The following is a 20,247-nucleotide window of genomic DNA, read 5'->3' on the forward strand; positions in this document are numbered from 1 at the left end:
GGGAAGCAAGCTGAGGAGGAGGCTCAGCACCCAGCTGTGTGCAGGCAGAGGTGTGTGAGACTTGGAGCCACGGGATGGTTTGGGCTCAAAGGGACCTTAAAGATCATCTCATTCCACCCCCTGCCACGGGCAGGGACACCTTCCACCAGCCCAGGTTGCTCCAACCTGGCCCTGGACACTTCCAGGGATGGGGCAGCCACAGCTTCTCTGGGCAACCTTGGCCTCCCCACCCTCCCAGCCAGGTACATCTTCCTCACAGCTCATCTAAACCACTCCTCTTTTAGTCTGAAAACGTGCCCCCTTGTTCATTATCTGCCCATATAAAAGTCAGTCTCCCTCTGTTTTATAAGCCCCCTTTAGGCACTGTAAGGGGCTCTAAGGTCTCCCCAGAGTCTCCTCTCTCCAGGATGAACAACCCCAGTTGTCCCACCCCAGTCCTGAGTGGGAACAGAGCTGCTCAGCTGGCCTGGCACCTCCTGCCCGAGGCATCACTCACCTCTCCTCCTCTCCCACAGCCCAGATCCCCCTCCAAAGTGAACCCTCTCCCCCTTGATGTCCAAACCAGGTGGTTCCCAGGTTAACTGGCCTTTTTTGTGCCCGTGGAGCTGGTGGTGTGAGCAGCCAGCCAAGCAGAGCTGCCAGTGCCCCCCTCCCTGGGATTAGGGCCGGGGGACAGGTGGCTAATTCCCCCCCTCCCAATGCAGCCCAGCAACCCAGGCAGCGCTGCTGCTGACCCATGGGCCACAGGAACATGTTTAACAATTTCCAGGTCAGTGGAGGGAAGGAATGGCAATTTTTTCTGCTCCAGAGGATAACGGGAGATGGTTTTCACAGCCCCCACCACAGCCCAGGAGGCAGATTCAAGGAGCAGGAGTGTTATCCTTGCCTTCCTTTGCTTTCAGCCCAAGGAGGGCCAGACCCTTCCATGTGTCTGAGTGTGAGCACAAGCCCTGCACGGTGGGAAAGGTCCCACATTGCCCACACACCAACCACCCTGGCCAGGGCAGGGCAGGGGAAGAGCAGGGGCAGTGCAGAGAAATAGAATCATAAAAGCATGGAAAAGTTTGGGCTGGAAGGGACCTTAAAGATCACCTTTTTCCAAAACCCCTGCCACGGTCAGATGCTCCTGAACACCCCATCCACCCAAGATCCACTGCCCCTTCCTCACAGAGCTGACACCTTGGTGGCACCCAGACAAGCAGCTGGTGTTCACATCAGCCCCTGGAGCCTCCCCTCCAGCACATACCTGGCTGTGCTGCAGCTCACCAGGACACAGACCACGTCCCCTGGCAGGGATTCCTTCAGGTCACATACCCATGGAGCCCTTGGAAAAAGCTCTTTCGCTTCCACAGGCCCTTTGTGCTCGAGCTGCCAAACAGCAGCTGAGCCTGGGCATTGTGGAGTGATGCTCCTGTGGGCAAGGAGAGCTGAGAGAAGTTTCTTAGAGAAGGGAAAAAATGAAAACAAAAATAAACATGCCTCCCTCTCCTCATTTAGCTTTACTCTTACCCCAACCTATGCCAGAATGGCTGTGTTTCCTGGGATTCCTGAGGGTCCTGTCCCTCTGGGCAGCCACACGTGAGTGTTGTTATCCTGTTGGCTGTGAAAAAGCTCTGTGATACTGCTCAGCAGCAATAAAACAGGGAGGTCAGAAGAGAGCTAACAAGGGCTGGTCCAGTCTGAGTGAGCTGGGAGGTGAACCTGAGCACCACCAAGCCTTTTCCTAAATTTACTTTCAGGGTAATACACAGCCCACACTCTGCATCCCTCACTCAGCTCTCAGACACAGCAGGGCAGGGGCTTGTCTGACCACAGTGCTTGGGCTGAGGGGGGAAATCAAAGGGTTATTGCCACCTGCATCAGTCTGAGGCTGCAAACTGTGAAGGCAGCACAAGGACATCCCCCTCCTGGCAGCAGCACAAGTGCATGGAGCCTCTCTGCACCAGGACAGACATTGCCTGGTTCTGTCTCACGTAATCCTGCCGCTATCAGCACAGAAATGGGTTTCTTGAAGCATTTTTGGAAGGAGCTGAGCTCAAACAGCACAGCTGCTGGCTCAGGGTGATGGCCTGCCTTGCTCCCCAGGGTTATGGCATCTTTACCTCTCCAACCCCTCTTTCCAGAGTAAAGCAGGAAGAGAAAAGGGCACCGGGAGAAGGTGTGAGGGGGTGTGGACACCCTGGGCTCGGTTCCCAGCTCTCACTGACTTGCTGAGCAACCTCAGTTCCCCTGCTCCGTGTGTCCTTTCCCCCCCCAGCACACGGGGATGGTGATGCTTTGCCCCACTGAGTCCCCTGGCAGGAAGAGCTGGTGGAAAAGCCCCAAACTGGTGGTTCTCCTCCCATGCACTGCATTCCCACACTCATTTCTCTCTCTCTTTTTTTAATCCCCCTTTAATGAGATTAAGCGAGAATAAATTATGCAGAGCCCACCCCTCTCTCCTCACCCCCCATCCCCGAGAGGCTGCCCTGCATGGGCTCTAATTAGCATCATTAATAGGGCTGGGGGCAGCCTTGCTCTGTGACAATCAGAGCTGTCAGCCGGGCCCTCGGTGCCGTTGAAGTGTCCCGGAGCTTTTGTCCCCTCTAGGAAAAAAAGTCCCCCCCAACTTCAGCCCCTCTTTCCCTTTGTGCCGGGCAGGGCGAGCAGGAGCAGGGAGGAGGAGAGGAGGCTCTCTTTTCCCTGCCCTTTAGGAGGGGAGGCTCTCCTTTCCCTGCCCTTTTCCCTGGGACCACCAGGGGAGAGCCAGGAGTGCCACCAGACCCCTCTCCAGCCAGGTGACCCCCCGTTTGGGGGATGGAATTTTGCCCAGGGGCTCCAGGCAGGCGTTAAGTCAGGGATGACCGGGAGCGCTGCCTGCTCCCATCCCTCTCCTCCCTGCGTTTTTTCCATGGGATTTCAAGCTCGGCTTGGCCCCTCCAGAGGATGAATACAAGCAGGTGGTTGCTCCTGTGCCCCCGGGGGTGGCACTCGGCAGTGACTGTCCCCAGCACGGCCCCTAATGAGCAGCAGAAGGGGGCACGTCGGGAGCGGATGTGTTAACGGTTTCTGGTTCAATGGAGGGAAAAATCCCCACAAAGGAAGGTGTACAAATATTGTGGGAAATCTATTGGCCCCTCAATATTTGATGAAGGCCCGGGCCATTCAGGCGGGGTGAATTCCCCAGCAAGGTCTCATTCAGGCGGCATCAATGGGAAACTTTTAATTGAGAGGCACTTCATTCAGGGCCCGGGGGTCATTCAGTGTGAGGGGCTTTTCAGGGAGAACAGAGTGCCATGTCTTTCCAAGTTGCACCAGGGGGAAAAAAAAAAAAAAAAAAAAAGCCTCTGTTTCCTGCTTCTGAGAGCTTGAATGCTGAGGGCTTTAATCCCCCTCGAAGGGGAAAACTGATTCCAGTTTTAAAATTCATTTCTCAAATAACAAACCAAAAAAAAAAAAAAGGGAGGAGGGGGGGAGGAAAGACAAAAAGGGGACTAGGCAAGGGATGGGGATGGTAACAGGGGAGTGCTGCCCTGCAGGGGTGGCTGTGCTGCTGGGAAAAAGGCTGAATGCCCCAGGATGCCCTTCCCTGGGAGGAATCCCATTCCCTTTTTGGAGGAAACCCATTCCCTTTGTGGAGGAATCCCATTCCCTTTTCGGAGGAACCCCTTTTCGGAGGGGCTGGATGCTCTCTGCCAGCTTCCCCCCAGGCACCTCCAAGGTTCATCTGCCGGGGAAACAGGGGGAGAGCAGCACGTCTGGGATTAAGGGAGGTCATTCTCCAGCCTCAGAGGTCGGCACTGACATTGGTCAGGTACATCTGGACAGAGAAGGTGTAGGGGAAGGGGTGGGAAAAAAAAGTCCCAATCACTCAGGAACCCCAAGCCTCTGCTGAGCCTTTTATTGGGGCCACAACGACCCCACAGCAGCTCCCTCACTTTGTCCTTTGACCCCCAGCAGCCCAGGAGGTGAGGAGGATGGCAGAGGGGTGCTCATTTGGCAGGAGCGTTTTGCTTTGCTTTTCCGTCTTCTCTCTCTGTTTTTGGGGGTGGGAAACGCCAGAGGTGGTGGCCAGTTCCCCTTTCTGAGGCACCTGGGAGCAGCCAAAGGGCAGGACAGGCACCTCTCCCTCAGAAATGGGGCCCAAAGGGACAGGACCGGCCTGCCTGTGCAGCCCCAAGCTGCCTGAGGGGGGAGGTTGGAGCTCTGATGCACACGAGGAGGCAGCAGGAGCCTTTGCTTCGACTTCGATTTGAGAGGCAGCAGCTTCCTCCTTCCAACCTGCTGCGGGGGCAGAACAGCGCCAGGGCAAGGAGGGGGTTCAGCTGCTCAGCCCTGGGGTCGGGATGCCCAGGGGAGGGGGGTTCACACCCCACCAGTGCTGTCCTTCACTGCCAAGGATCCGCTCCAGGCACGAGCACCATGACCCCTGGGAAGATGCTCCCGGGGACCCTCCTCCCGCTGGGATGGAGCTGGTTTTCCTCAGCTCTCCTTGCACCAGGGCAAGGTCCCTCCCTGCTCCCACGTGCCCAGGGTGCAGCTGCAGGCTCTGGAGTGAGTTTGACCCGGGCACCCTGTGGGGTGTCACGCAGCAGTGATGGCACAGGGACCTGGGCTCCGTGGGGCTGTTGTCCCTCCTCCCCACTCATCCCTTGATTTGAATCTGACACTTTGCAGTGTCAGAACACCCATGTTTTCCAGGAGCATGGAGGGATATGCCCTTCTCATCGCTCTGGATGCCCCAGACCTGAACACATCATTTAGACACCGTGCTGGTGGGAAGAGCCAAACGAGAAGGACACGGGAGCTTGCGGCTTTTTCCCCCGCTCTGATTTTCCCCGAGGGTCCCTTCTGGGACACACAGCACCCTTTGCATGACCTCCTTTCTCATCCCTCCCCCTCCCAAAGCTATAACAAGGCGTTGCAATAAGTTACAGCGGCAGCTGGGTTAAAAAAAATGTGCTTTTTCTGAGGCCAGAGCGTCATAAACCCACAATAGGCTGGGCTGAGGGGGACACCCTGCCCCGCCACTCGGCTCCTCAGCCTGTAAAGAAAGATGAAGAAGGAATTAAAGAGCTGTTGGAGGGAGGGACACTCCTCATTATGTCTCCTACGCCGCGGTTTCCAGGGAGACAGCTCCCGGTGCCGCATCCCTCTCCCGTCCTGCTGCGGCCCTTTGGAAGTTACAGTAGCGGCGGCTGCTGTTTTCCCTCTGTTCCCAGCTGTCTGCCAGGCGCTCTCCCAGGGGCTCTGGCCCAAGGTGGGCCTTGACACCATATGGAAAAGGGGGAAAAAAAGCCCCCTGGTACATATGAGGGAAGGAGAGGGAGGTGGAGTTGACGTTCCAGCCTGGAGAGGCTGGGATGCACTGCTGGCCTCAAGTACGGATAAACTGGGCTTTGGATTTTCTCTATAAACGCAGGGAAGTTGCAAAGAAGCTCAGGAATATTTGGGGAGTCATTAAAATGCCCACAGATCAGATCATGTGCTCTGATATGTGAAGTTTTTTTTGGAAGGATAGCCAGTGGGAAGCACACAGCCGTGTCCAGTGAGCCAGAGCTCCTCCAGCAAACGTGTCCCAGCTGGCAGCAAGAGAAGGACAGTGTCCCAGGAGTCGGAGTCAGGGGTCCTGCAAGCTCTCTCACCCTCCACATCCTCACTGCATCTGTGCAAAGTGCATCTCTCCATGTTTCTGGATGTACAGGAAAAGACAAGTGAGCCTTCCAGGAGCCCACGGACGAGGAGTAGGTCACGTGGAATCACAGGATGGTTTGGGTTGGAAGGGGCCTTAAAGGCCATCTTGTTCCAAACAACCTTCCACTACAGGTCTCACATCCTATGGGAAAGGTGTAAAAGGGCATCCCTGTACTCTGGAAAACACTGAAAGGTTCACAAATTTACACCCACATGAGTTCTGAGCGTGCTGGTTTGAGCAACAACTGCCACCAAGTGCCTGTTGAGCAGGCAAATCCAGGGCCCTGCCTGAAAACACAGAAAGCCATAAAAGGCATTAATTAAACGTTAATTAAGTGTAATTTACTGGGTTTTTTTTCTCTGGGTCCCCCCAAGTGCCAGTGCATTGGTTTGAGCTGCCTGTGTGGTGTTATTCCAGATGCCTGGAAGCAGCAGAGTCGCCAGTGGTTGCTGGTGTGTCCTGGGTTTGGTTTTGTATCTGTTCATGGGGAAGAGACATCCAGAGTTACAGCTGAGCTCTGACTCCTCCATCACATGCAGAGGCTCGGGAATACACCCTGGAGAAGGGCACCCCAGAGCCCTGCTTGGGATTTATTGCTTATTGCTTTGGGGGCTGGAATCTCCAGCACCCACAGAAACAGGGGAGGCATCCATAGGGGGATCCCAGGCAGCCCCCACTCCCTCCATCCACCCCTGGCACCTCTCCTGCAGCTCCCACGGGGAAGAACAGCAGCTCCCAGCCCATCCAAGGGGAGCACAGGATCCCCAGATGGCCTCCCAGGCCAATTCCTTCACACCTGAGCACCCATCAGCTCGTGCATGAACACCCATTTGCACACGCATGAGAGCCCAGCAGCTTCGTGCATGGCCACCCAGCTAATTTATGCATGAGGGCCCAATTAGCACATGCTCAGCACCTGATTAGTCTCATGCAAGATCGCCCAATTAACTCATGTTCGATTGCTCCATCACCCAACAGAGTTCACAAGTTTGCTCCCGACTGGAACACGGGTGGGTGCACCCCAGTGTCACACCTGATCACACCCGATTAATTAATGCATGGGTGCCGAATTAATTTATGCACGAGCATCACATCCCTTCGTGCATGAGCGCCCAATTAATTCATGCATGGCTGGCCAATTAATTTATGCATGAACACCCAATTGCACGAGGCATGAGCACCCAATTAATTTATGCATGGACACCCAATCAATTTATGCAGGAACACCCAATTAATTTATGCATGGACACCCAGTTAATTTATGCATGAATGATCAATTAATTTATGCATGGACGCCCAATTATTTTATGCATGGGTACCCAGTTACTTCACACACCCTCTTCTGAGAGAAGTTTTGCTGAGCCAAAAGCTGAGCCGTGGTGGCCACCAAAGGAGTCACTGGAAGGAGAACAGGAGCAGAGGGTGACAGCAGAAGGCCACTGGAGGAGAAAAAAAATGCAGGGAAAATGGAGATGAAGATACTAAAACAAGGAACAACAAGAGAGGATGAAGGAGGGAAATTCAGGCAAGGAGAGGAGGGGATAAAGAGCTGTGCCAAGTGTTCCCCATCTTGTCCTGTAAGCTGATCTGGTGGAGGCAGGTATTTACAGGATGGGCTCAGCTTTCCCAGCTTGTTCCCAGTCTTGGCACAAAGGCCACGAGTAGACGGAGAAGAAGGGCCAGAGAATGGCAACAGGGCCCATGAAAGCCCCCGACAAACCCCATTGAGGTGGCGGCCCTGTTCCCATCTGTCAGCAGCCACTCAGTGAAAGGGTGTGAAGGGGAGGGGGGCAGGCGGTGTGAATCAAGGGCTGACACAAAGAGGAAGAGACTGATTATGCTGTTATTTCTCCACTTTCAAACCCCATTAGGGGACATGCCGGGCTTTTCTCAGGGTCTTTGGGATGCTTAAGCTGCCCATTTAGCAGCGGGAACGGTCCAATTAAAAGAAAGACAAAGGAGGAGCCCAGCCTGTCTTAATTGAAATGGGTTTCAGTCTAATGAGGATTAGGTTCAAGAACAGACCTAAGGGAGCAATCCAATACCCATTACCCTCCTGGACTGTACCACCGCGGGCTGCTGGCCCTGCTGCCGGCCTTTTCACCAGCACACAGCCTGGCACGACAGCCCGGGGTGGTGGCAGCAGAGCAACCCCTCGCCCACAACGAGGGCAGCTCCTTCCCCAGCCGCCGGCCCCGGGGGCAGCAGCCCAGGCCTGCAGGATTCGCTCTTGCCCGGATATTTGGAGGTGAACATCCTGAATTTACCCATCCCAGCGCTGGACACGCTGTGCTCAGCAGGGAGGAGGGCAGTGGGCTCCAACAAGGAGCGTTACCCATCTCCTCTTGCATCCTGCCAGCTCCCCCTGAAGCTTCTGGGAACCTCACTAGGGGGCAGTTGCTTTGGAATCCGGAATTAAAAGTTGGAAAAGACCTCTAAGATCACTGAATGCAACCATGAACCCAGCACGGTGTTCATCACTGAACCATGTCCCCAGGTGCCACCTTCACAGTTGTTTAAATGCTTCCAGGGATGGAAGTTGTTTAAACACTTCCACCACTGCCATGAGCAGTCTGTTCCAAAGCCTGACCATCCTTGTAGTAAAAAAGATTTTCCTAATATCTAATCCAAACCTCCCCTGCTGCAACTTGAGGCCTCTCATCCTATCCCTTGTTCCCTGGGAGCAGAGCCTGACCCCCCCTCCCCAGCTCCCCCCTCCTGTCAGGGAACTGCAGAGCCAGAAGGTCCCCCCTGAGCCTCCTTTTCTCCAGGCTGAGCCCCCCCAGCTCCTCATAGGATACTCCAGACCCTTCACCACCTCCTTTCCCTTCCCTGGACACACTCCAGCCCCTCAAAGTCTTTCTTGTTACAAGGGGCCCAAAATTATCCCAGGATTTGAGGTGGTACCTCACCAGTGCCCGGCACAGGGGGACAGTCACTGCCCTGCTCCTGCTGGCTGCACTATTTTGGATACAAGCCATGGGCCTCTCCCCCCAGGCAGCTTTCCAGTGAGCAGCAGGGACACCTCAAGCCCTCTGCCACACGGTGCCACCCCAGGATCCCTTGCCTGGAGCTGCCAAGTCTGGTGGTGTGGGAGAAACCCCTGCCCAGGGGGCACTTCCACCCCCACACCACCTCCCAGAGGGCTTCTCCCCTTGGTCTTGTCCCACCGCTGCAGCACTGACCCCAGCTCCATCCCCAGTGCCAGCTCCATCCATCCCCATCCCTGACTCCATCCATCCCCATCCTCAGCTCCATCCCCATCCTGGCTCATCCCTTGCCATCCCTGACTTCATCCCCATCCTGGCTCCATCCCTCCATCCCCATCCTGGCTCCATCCCCAGCTCCATCTCTCCCCAGCCCCGGCTCCATCCATCCCCATCCCAGCTCCATCCATCCCCATCCCAGCTCTATTCAACCTCATCCCAGCTCCATCCATCTCCATCCCCGGCTCCATCCCGAGCCCCGGTGCCACGCGGGGGCACTCGCAGCCCGGCCACGCCGCCGGAGCGGCTCGGGAACGGCTCGGGAACGGCTCGGGGGGTCGGGCAGCCCCGCAGAGCCCAGCCCCCGATCCCAGCCTGGGATGAATCCAACCCCCCGCAAGCCGGGAGCGAGCTGTGGCTGGCCCCGCATAGGGACTCCGGTTCCCAGGGGGTCCCAGGAGGTCCCAGGGGGTCCCTGCCGGGAGGCTGGAGGGAAACCTCAGCATGGATGATGCAGCTGCTTCCCGCGTGGGACCCTCAGAAGCCGCTTGTGTTCTCATTGCGTTCCAATGGAGGGGGTGGTCGCAGCTCCCACCTGGAGAGTGGCTCCTGATCCCAACTGGAATGGGGCTGCTCACACACCCTGTGCTCGTGGAGCCCCAGGGGAAACTGGAGCTCCCCTGCTGATCCCTCCCTGCCCGCTCAGGCCAGCAGCAGTTCGTGGCTGGCGGGAGCTGATGCTCTCCAGCCACAATAAGAAGGGCAGAACCACTTATTGCTAATAAGTCACTTCATTCTGCTGGTCTGGAGCAGCACAGGTCCCACACCGGCAACAGCATCACCAGTGCCCGAGCTGAGCATCTCAGAGCTGCTCCCTCCAAAGCATCTGTTCCTCTCATCCCACACCTCCCCTTCCCCACACCTGCCCCTCCATCCTCTTCGCTGGCAGCTGCCGAGCGAATTTGCGAGGACCCAGAGCTCTCCAGAGCCTCAGGAAGCGAGGCTTTAGGGATCATCTGGATTCTTGTGCGCTTCACCTCTCAGCTGCCAGGAGCAAGCATCAGGCTGGGCAGCCTGGGAGGCAGCTGGGCTGAGGGATGCATGATATTTTCCATTTTCTCAGCTGAATTACGAGCTCCAATAAATAACGCTGGAAATCTCACATAGAGCGAGCGCTGGCCTCCCAGGTATCCCACGGTTTGAGTCAACAGAGGTGGAAGCAGGTGGCATTCCCAATCTATCATTTCCTGGCGGGGGGGGTGGGGGGGGCGGGATTTCTTGCAGTGACTGACAAACGGGTCCTTTCTGTTGTCGCCGTTCGTCTCTGTCAGCCCTCCCTTATCAGCGCTTTGCTGGGTCTCTCTCTGCCTCCCCCCAGCATTAATCATTCCGGGGATGCTGCCCACGCCTCTGCTGGAACCAGGTCGTGAAACTCTCATCCCACCCACTTCACCACAACCCAGCTCCAGTCACGTTCCAGCCTCCGGCAAACCCATGTGGGGCTCTGCGGGATGTTCTGGCCGCTCTTTTAACCCGCTCTGCCCCGGGGCCGGCAGCCGGTCCCCTCTGCCCCTGCCTGGGGGGCTCCTGCGGGTGGGAGAGGGCCAGCCCAGCTCCGGGGTGGGCAGGAATCCCGTCCCCACACGGAGCCACCGGCTCTGCCGCCTCCGCCCCGCAGCCAGGCAGGCTGCTGGAAAGGCTGCGGCCAGACTACAAGTGATTATTGTCTCTGCGTGTGGCCACGGAACGCGTCTGAGGCTGCTGCCTGCTAAGGAGATGCAAACACAGGGCTGCAGGCAGGGCTGCGGTGGAAGAGCAGGCTTGCCAGGACCTCCCGGGGCTGAGAAGGGAGGGAGATGCTCTGGGGTCACCAGTGGTTATCTGGGATAAGGATATGCCAAAGCCTGAGCCCCCCCTGCTCTTTCTTCTCCCTGTCCTGGCAGTGGGTTTGGGGTCCCAGCTCTGCTGGGAGGAGTGTGCCAGGGGTGGATGGTGCAGGAAGCCTCTGTGGGTGCAATGGGGCTGCTTTAGCACCCAGAGGTCTCTGCCAGTGAGGAAAAAGTCACAAAGATGCAAAGGGCATGCCCAGAGGATCCTGGGCCGCTCTTCCCCCTTCCCTGGTGGGACCTGTGTGTGACCTCCCTGTTTTCTGGTGACCTGGCAGCTCTCTGTGGCCCCAGCACTTCTTCCTGTCCTCCTCAGGGGAAAATCCCCTCCCTCAGGTCAGGGGATAAACAGAGGGAGGGAGCCAAGGCATTCTCACCTGGGCCTGGGCCCCCTCTGGAGTGGGAGCTGGAAAATGAGATTAAAAGTAGTGATTTGCTTTCCCATGCTGAGAGGAAAATAGGGACAAGGGATTAGCCCCAAGAGTGAACATGTCACACCACACCTGCTGCCACATGGCCAGCAGTGCCAGAGCAAGGGATGGGGCCAGGATTACCCCCTCATCCCAGCCCTTCCACCCTCCCACTGGTGGGTCTTGCACTCCATGGTCCCACACAGCACAGGGCAATGCCACAGAGTTTCTGGAGCATGACATTCCTATGGTGCTGGACACTGGATCCCAGCATGTCCACACTGGGAATGAGGCTGTGGGACAGGCTGTCACAGCACTGCCTCCTCCCAGCTCAGGATGAAGGCTGGAAGGACAAAAATACCACGGAAGTGGGAGGAAACACTGAATTTTAGACTCTTGTGCTGCTCCAGGGCTGAATGGAGCCACAGATGCAATTCCAGGCAAGCTGGGTCCAGATCACGACCCTGTGGCCCAGGCTTTGCTTGGGACAGTTGGAGGGAAGCAAGGCTCCTGATGGCAAAAACACTTTCATCACATCCCTGATCCCAAATTCTTCTCCTGCCTATTTATCTGGCCAGAAGACAGGGTCAGTAGAGTTCCCAAGCACATGGGAAGGCCTGGATAATGTCTCTTTCCAAAGAGGGTATCAGGCTTTGCATTAAAATACAGCAAGAAGCTGAGAAAGGGCAATAAAAGAAGATGAATGATGTGCAGGTGCTGGCTGGGATCCCCTGGAATGAGCTGCACTAAGTCCCCAGCTCCTCTCACCATCCTGTGTGCTTTTCCCACTGGCTTCTTTAGCAGGGAATTATTTTTTTTTTTTTAAGTGTGTGGCTCGTGCTCTGAACACGCTGGGAAATTCCATCCTCTGGTCCCACGTTAATGGATCCAGCTGCAAAGATACTGAACGTTCTGGCCCAGGGTTTGCTTGCTCAGATCTGTCTCTCATTTCATTGTTAAACCAAGTGAATTGTGACAGATTTAAAAGTGAGACTCGGAGCAAAGCTTGGTGGGGAAGAACCTGTGGAGGTTTGAAAGATGAGTAGGAAGTAAATGGAGCTGTGGAGCTGAGTTTGTGCTCTACAAAAACTCTGCTTTTTTCCAGACCTATTTTAGTTCCAAACCACCGTGGGTCACAGTCTCTAAATTATAAGTTCAAACCGAAATTTTGAAACTCTAGGACATGGGAACGCAGCATCCCTGATAATATGCAGCAGTGCCAGGTGGAGACACTAAATACTGCAAAGAAATGAGACACTCTGCAGCTTTTCCAGAGCATTCCCATCTGCATTGTCATCACGCTGAGCTCTCACAGCACCCCCATTTCCCTCTGCCTGATTCCCTGCCTGCTTCCTCCCAGCAGCCGGGAGGGATGCGGGGCTGTTCCACAGGGAGCACACACGGGAGCGGGGAGGGAGGGGGGGGGAGCAGGAGAAGAGTTTTCCTGAATTTTCTTAGTAGCAGTCAACAAGCTGGCAGCCGAAATGCAGCTGTGCCTGCTCCAGCGCAGGGGTGAGCGCTCAGGGGAGGCGGTTTCAGCGCTGATTTCCAGCGCTTAACAGCAAAATCCAGCGGATTTTTTCGGAGCAGCCACCGCAGGCAGGATGCGGCTGCCGCGGCGGGGCTGTGGGATGCGACCATCAAAGGGAGCATCTCGGCAGGGTGACAGTCCCTGCCTCTGCTCCCCGGGGCCTCCCTGTCCTGCCGCTCCGCTTCCTCCCGGCCCCGCACGCCCGCAGCTCTGCCCAGCCGCCCCTCCCCGCAGCCCGCGGGCGAGCCGTGGGAAACCCGGCTGGCTGCCCCACGCCAGGGCATCCTGCCGGCTGCAGGCAGCTCCCATCCTGCCACATCCCGGCAGCCGGCGGCATCCGAGGGCCAGACGCTCCGCCGGGGAAGCGGGCACGGTGCCACCCAAGGCAGCCGCCAGCTGATGGCCAAAGCCGCGGATGCAGCCGCGCTCCCGGCTGGAAAACCGCACGGGCTCGGTCGGTCTGCCCGGCTGCCGGCGAATTAACCCCGCGGGTCCCCGGTGTTGCCCTCAGGGCTGGCACTCGCCGCCCACCCGCGGTTTGCCGAGCAGCTGGGGGGGGATTATCAGCTCCCGAGGAAGGCGCACGGGGAGGGAAGGGGGCCCTGATCCCATATCGCTGCGGCAGCAGCCCCATCCCTGGTTGCCTGCCAGGCTGGGAGGGCGATGGAAGGGCTGACTCAGCAGCTGGATGGAGCCTGATAATGCGGCGTTATCGCGTATAGACCCGATGTGGCTGATTGTTGTCCTGGCTCCTTTCCAGATCTTGATCCTTGAGGGAGCTGCCGTGACTCACCCGCGGGGCGCGGCGGGAGGAGGTCACACGCTTCCCGCAGCGCGTTCCCTGTGCAGCTTGCCCCTGTTTCAGTAAATGAGTCTAAATTTTATTTATCGCAGCCGCGGTGCGCTGCCTGCCACCCCCCCCCCCAGCACGCAGCCGTGCTGTCTCTGCCTGCCTGACAGCGACATTCCCAAATGGATGCTGCCACCAGCCCATATTTCAAAGTCGCAGCGCGGGCGCCGGCGGGGGAAGGGGGGGGGATAATGTGGGGAGGACCCGGCGGCCACCTCCCTGTTTTCATTTGTGCGGGGATGCTGCGCGTGTCCCTGTGTGACATTTATCACTGAGTGAAGGCAGAGCAGCCCCGCGGCACGTTCTCAGCCCTCTAGAGCGTCTCAGAGGGGTCTTGTCTCCTCCTGCACCTCCTTTCTGCTCGCTGGTGGGTGTTTGTCCGGTGGCTGGCTGCCCTCCAGGCAGCGTTTGCATCTTCAGTGGGGAGAGAGACACGCAAAAATCCTTGGCCTGGTGAAAGCACAGAGCCTCTCCTGTGGGATTCCCCTCTCAGGAACTCTCCCATCACTATGGCACTGCTCCAGGTAAGCCAAGCAGTCTGGAATGACTCCCGTTTGGATACCAACTGGCTGACTAGTCAGGAGCAGCTTTGCTGGGAAATTGGTTCCTCCACACCTTCTCAGAGGGGGCAATGCCTCCCTCTGGACCTTGCACCGCTGAATCCACACCCTGATACCCCTCTTGGTGGCCCTGTGGCTCCTGAGATGCAGCCAGCTTGGAAACTCCCCTGGGATGCCCTGGGGAGAAAACCTTTCCAGGAAGGCTGGTACTCACAGCCCCTTCCCTCCTGCCCTTTTTCCCACGGGGTGAGATGGGTTTTTTTCATGTGCTGAGCACGTTCCTGCTGCTTCCTTATCAAATTTCATCTCATCGATCAGAGGGAGGACTGGCAGCCAAGCTCCATTTCTCCTTAATGCATTCCTGGTGGGGGAAAGTGTCCGAGCAGGAGGTGCCCAGCCAGGGCCTCCCTGGTGCCCTGGCTCTACTCCACACCCCCCTCCATGCCCACCTACTCCTGCATGTGCCAGGTAGGGCAGCTGACACCTCTTTATCATATCAGAGAATCATGGAATGGTTTGGAAGGGGCCTTAAAAACCATCTCCCTCCAAACCCCCTTGCCATGGGCAGGAACACCTTCCACTAGCCCAGGTTGCTCCAAGCCATGTCCAACCTGGCCTTGGACACTTTCAGGGATCCAGGGGCAGCCACATCTTCTCTGGGCAACCTCTGCCAGGGCCTCACAGGGAAGAATTTCCTCCTAATCTCTAATCTAAACCTGCCCTCTGTCAGTGTGAAGCCATTCCCCCTTGTCCTGGCACTCCAGGCTCCTGTAAATAGTCTCTCTCCATCTTTCTTGCAGCTCCTTCAGGCACTGCAAGGCCACAATTAGGTCACTTCAAAGCCTTCTCCAAGGCTGAACAATCCCAGTTTTCCCAGCCTTTCCTCACAGCAGAGCTGCTCCAGCCCTCTCTGATCAACTGGGGTTGCTTTCTCTGGACTTGCAGCTCCACATCCTCCCTGTCTTGGGACCCCAGAGCTGGAGGCAGCTCTGCAGGGGGGTCTCAGCTCAGCAGAGCAGAGGGGCAGAATCACCTCCCTCGACCTGCTGGTCACATCCTGGCCCTGTGTGGCAGAAGCCACATCCCTGCCCTGTGTGGCAGAACTGCCTGGAAGTGCCAACCCTGAAAAGTTCCTATCAATACAAAATTACTGTGCTCCCTCTCATCCTTTCTGTCCAGCTCCATGTGGGATGCTGAGGTCAGGGAAGTCTAAAGGGGGCTCAAGGCAGTGCTGGCAGTCTGGGAAAATGGGTTCTGCCTCCCAGAGTGGCCTCTGTGAACTGCTGCTGGGGAGGCCACAACCCACCCCCTCGAAGCCCCTCAGGGCTCACTCAGGGGATCTGTTTGGTCTCCCCAGAATGGACACAGCTCCCCAGAGAGCTCTTTGCAAAGCCCATCCCTTTCCCAGCTGGGTCAGCCAGGGTTTCCCACTGCTGCCCTGGGTGAGCCAGGTGCTGGCAGCTCACAGGCAGGAACTTGTCCTCCTGGCCAGCAGAACCTGTCCAGCCCCACGGGGCTGCCTGGCAGGTCAGCAGCTGAATCACCCCCTTTCCAGTTTCGTGCCTGCTGGAGCAAATCTGCAGCACAGGGACGGAGCTGGTCCAGCTTGTTTGAGCATCCCCTCTCAGAAAATCCACCTTTTCTTCTGGGGCTGACACACCCCTGCACCCCATTAGCCAAGCCACTGGGGCAGGGTGTGCGGACTGGGCGCGTGGTGTCCCCGGGGACCTCGGGCAGGGCTGCATGTGACACTCGGGGCGTGGGGTGTTGCAAAGACATGATTGCAGAGTTCAAACACGGCCCTGGAGACCACAGAGCCTGGAGGACCAAGCTCAGCACCCCCATTATCTCACACCCAGACAAGCAGGTCCTTTACTGGGACGCCTTGGAGGCTTCGCTGGGAACAGCCACAGTCGGAGACAGGATGCTGGGATGAGGGTGCTGGAGGGAGGAGCTGAGCAGGCAGGAGTGATGGTGGTCCTCACACTCTGCTAAGCATTATTTTGGATAAACCCTCCTAAAGGAGCTCCTTATTCCCATGCCTTCAAGCTGGGAAAGGCACAGGAGGAACAAACCATTAGATTGAACAGGACTGAGCATCACAGGGCCCCCAGGCTCTGGAAAACAAACATTGCAGCCCCAAAGCCAGGGCTGCCATTGGGACAGGGGTCTTTAAAAACCTCAAAGAATCAGTGCCTGATAAAATTTGGGAAATGCAAACCAGATTTGGGAGCAAAGGAGGGGGGGTGGAGGTATTTTTGCATCCGGCATCCCAGGGCAGACATCATTAGCCAGGAGTGGAACCCAGATGTTTGTGTGGCAGGGACAGGAGCTGGGCATTGGCTGTGTGCACAGGGCTTGCCAGGAACAGAAGGAAGGGGAAGGAGAAGGAAAAAGGAAAAGGAAGCTGAAAAGAAAGAAAAGGAAATAGAGAAAAGTCAAATGAAAAGAGAAAGGGAAAAGGAAAAGGAAGGGCCACAGACTCAATGTCAGTCAATCTGCTGCTGCTCCTCTGCAGAAAGACCTCTCAGGACCCCACTCTGCACAGGTCCAGCCCTTGGGCCACTTTCAGTGACTGCTGAGAGCAAAAGTGGTGAATTTTATTGTGGGTGGATTTTATTTTGCCCAAACAGGGCAAGATGAGGTGACTCAGCTGTGGGCACCCTTAAAACAGGCATCAAGTGGCACCAGCACCTGGTTCCCAGTGCCCTTGGCTGGTCTGGCTGTGGCAGCGTGGCAGGCTCGGTGCTCCCACACCTGCAGTGAGCAGGAAGGGCCGTGTTTCATCCTCACATCCCTGTCAGGGGTGTCAGGTTTGGTGCATGAGGCAGCTACCACCAGAGCAGCAATCCCAGGAGCACGGAGCCATCTGTGCCTCTGGGCACCATCCAAGGGCTGTCCCTGTGCCTCAGGCAGCTCCAGCACCTCCCAGCGTGGCTCAGCACCCCCGGGCAGCCCTGATTTCTCTGTCCAGTCCTTCTGAACTTTTATTGGGTGAGGTGTTCCCGAGGTGGAGATCTGTCTGCCAAAGCTCAGCCACCAGGGAGGTAAGGACCATCCACTCCAGCTCCTCATCGATCCTGAGCATCCCAAGAGAAGCCTGGAACTCCCTCAGGCAGATGACAGCGTTAGTCATGTGTTGCAGAGAGCAGGGAAATTGGTCCTTCGCCTGGGAAAGGGTTCGCAGGGAGGAGCTGATGGGAAATAATGGCTCTAGATCGCTGTGTTTCACGGTGAGGAATGTGTGCTTAGCACGTCCACCAGAGCCCTGTCCTCTGGGAGGAGCTGGATCGCAGGTATCAGTTGTGAAAGCAATTAGCAGTCATTGCCCGATGAATGAAATCCCTGAGCATCATCAGCGTCCGGAGTCCCTTCCCTTGGTCCCCTGGTTGATAACATTGTGCCAGGGCTGCCCCTGCTGATGGCTCGTCCATTCACCCACTCACTGCCCGGACACACAAACAGCAGCTGGGAAAAGGTGGGGAAGGCACTCATCCAAAATTGGGAGCAGGTGTGAATTGAAGGGTTTAGGTTTCTCCAGATAAGCTCTCATCTCTCAGAAATGTTTTGCAGGGAGGCAGAACGGCTTTCAACAGCTCAGTCAACCCCTGGTAACACCCCCGGGCAAGGGAAAGGTGCAGGTTCCCTCAAAAGTGCCTGTAGTCCAAACTCCACGTCCACGGAAAAGGCCAATTGCAACGTGTGAACTGCTAATTTGTTCTCAGTGGTGCAGCCGGGGAAGGAATTCCAGCTGAACAAAGTCCTTTCTGCTCTGATTAATTGTCCCCCCCTGGTTATGAACAATACAGAACAAAATAGGGATAATATTCATGCTCGGGAAAACCGGGAGGACAGTCACCCAAACGCTGCCATTAACGAGCCCGACTAACCAAAGCTGGTCCTGAATGCATGAAAGTCGTGGAGGAAGTCCTGGGAGGAAGGAATGTCCCCTATTAGCCAAGCTCCCAGCTTCTGGGGCATTACAATAGCGGAGCGATTCCTCGCTCCTCACTGCCTGCTGCTGCCCCGAGTTCAGTGAAATGTCAGCTCAGCATCGACAAACTACAAATTACCAGAGGGCGTGTAGCTCTTTCAGTCCCACTGAACCCTATCAACGGGGAAATAATCGTGTGTCCCCCCGGCTGGCTGGGATGGAGGCACATCCCCGGCGGGATGGACCCGGACCGCTGCCTCCTGCTCCAGGCGAGGGAGGAGGGAGCAGCCCCACCCCGCGACTGCCTGGAGAGCTGGGAGCTTCCCCCTCCCCGGCAAACTTTGCCAGGTATTTCCCAACCTTTCCAGGTCTTTTTTCCGACCTTAATGATTCCGTGAAACGCGGGGATGGGAGAGTCAGCCTGCAGGAGCCCACGGCCAGCCAAGTGGCAGCATCTCCAGTGCAGGCTCCACTTCCCTGCCCGGCGTCAGGAGGGAGCAATTTAATGTGCTTTCCCCCCCCCAAAAAAAAAATGTTCAGGCAAACAGAAAGCCCGGTGTGACTTTTGCCCCCCTGCCCCAGCAGCCCCTGGAGCTGACACAAAGCTCATTCTCACGAGGACGTGGCTGGAAAGGGTTTGGTTTTCCTCGGTCCCGAAATACACTTCGGTTTAATTTCTCCAGAGCATTTGTTTCAGAAGCTGGCAAATATTGGGAAGTGGAATAATAGGGCAATGATAGCTGTTTGCTGTCCTCGTGGGGGTGCTGGGAGAGCAAACCCACTCGTGATGTTCCCAGGCCAAGCAGATGCTCACTGGGGCAGGTAACAGAGGGACAGATTGGAAAGCTTGGCCAAAATTATCAAGCATTCCCGCAGATGTGGAGTCCCTGAGGGACTGAAATGGTGTCTCTGGCTGTGGTTACCCCCAGGGCACGTGCCTAGGGGTGGCTGTGTGAGGATTCCAGGCAGCCAGAGCCAGAGCAGTGCCCCTGAACTGGGTAATGGAAGTGCCCGATTCAGAGCACCCGGGGTAGTTCTCAGCGCCAAGCAAAGCTCCAGGCAAGGAGCTGCTCTCATCAGGGAAGCAAAATACGCTGGCCAGGGTGTTGATACACTTATTTTGCCATTGTCCCTGCAAAAGGAGCCGTAGTGCTTCCCTGCTGCTGGTTTTAAACTAATTACAGTCCCTTTAAAGCAGGAAAATAAAAGACGCTCCGTTTACTGGGAAGCCTGGTAGCATTTTACAGTCGCTGAGCTTTTAACCACAACCCCCCATTTCTGCTGCCCCTTCCTCAAACTGCCTGCAGGCTCCAACCTCCACGGCAGGGGAAATATTCCCAGCAGTTGGGAAAGGGTGCAAAGATTGGCCTTTCCTTTTAAAGGCTGGTTTTCCAGCACATAATCTTTCATCCCGTGTGTCCTCCCTGAGCCAGCCCCTCTCCTTGCCCTCACCCATTGTTCTGAGCTGGCTGCTTGTTTTCAAGAGATGCATTTTTAACCTATTGCTGGTATTTTTTTTTTCCCCCCATTCACACCCAAAAAGTGCTCTTTGCTGCTCTGGGCTGTGTCTCACCTGATCTGTTCCGGGCCTCTGGCTCCCTTGGGGTGTGCAAAGGGATGATGTAGGTGGCCATGGATGTGTGATGCTGTGACATCACCCACAGGTGTAGGGCTGAGATGTGCCATCCCCAGGCAAGGAGCACAGATGTCCCTGTGCCTGTGTCCTCCCAAGCTGTGCAGTGGAAGTGACATTTGAAAGCTGGGAGCAAGTTCTGAACTTGCAGGTGGTACCTGGCACGGGCAGGATCAGGCTGGACATGACCCAGGTGGTTTTCCCAGTCACTCCTGCTTTCAAGTCAATATGGCAACACATCCCTCACTGTGTTTATGTTCTCTACCCAATTTGCTCCCTATTCCAGCCCTGACACAGCTACAACCATTTTGGAGACCTTGGACAAGAGAGCAGTCACTGGCACGATGCTTGAGCAAAGGCAGAAGGGCTTTTCCCATATTTTCCCACTCTTCCCTCTCTTCTGACCCTTGGAGCCAACTGGTTTCAGTTCATGGTCCCTCCCAACGTTGTATTAATGCTTCTCCTACAAGTCACTATGGCAAGTCTCTGGAGACCCAACCCTTGCTGCTCACCCTCGGCAAGAAGGAGAAACCACCAGCGGCGTTGGGAAGGGAAGTGGGAAT

At 56.4% G+C, this 20,247-nt stretch overlaps 1 long non-coding RNA gene across 1 annotated transcript; it reads right to left on the reverse strand.

Annotated features, from left to right (window-relative positions):
* Positions 1–4,939: 4,939 nt before the first annotated feature.
* Positions 4,940–19,706, reverse strand: LOC113954221. The gene is made up of 3 exons (XR_003530144.1): positions 19,625–19,706; positions 5,887–5,961; positions 4,940–5,023 (listed from the first exon to the last, which is right to left on the reverse strand). It is a non-coding gene; the product is annotated as an uncharacterized LOC113954221 (long non-coding RNA).
* Positions 19,707–20,247: the final 541 nt, after the last annotated feature.

Source organism: Corapipo altera, unplaced genomic scaffold (assembly GCF_003945725.1).
Source record: "Corapipo altera isolate COAL_440 unplaced genomic scaffold, ASM394572v1 301, whole genome shotgun sequence".
Taxonomy (NCBI): domain Eukaryota; kingdom Metazoa; phylum Chordata; class Aves; order Passeriformes; family Pipridae; genus Corapipo; species Corapipo altera.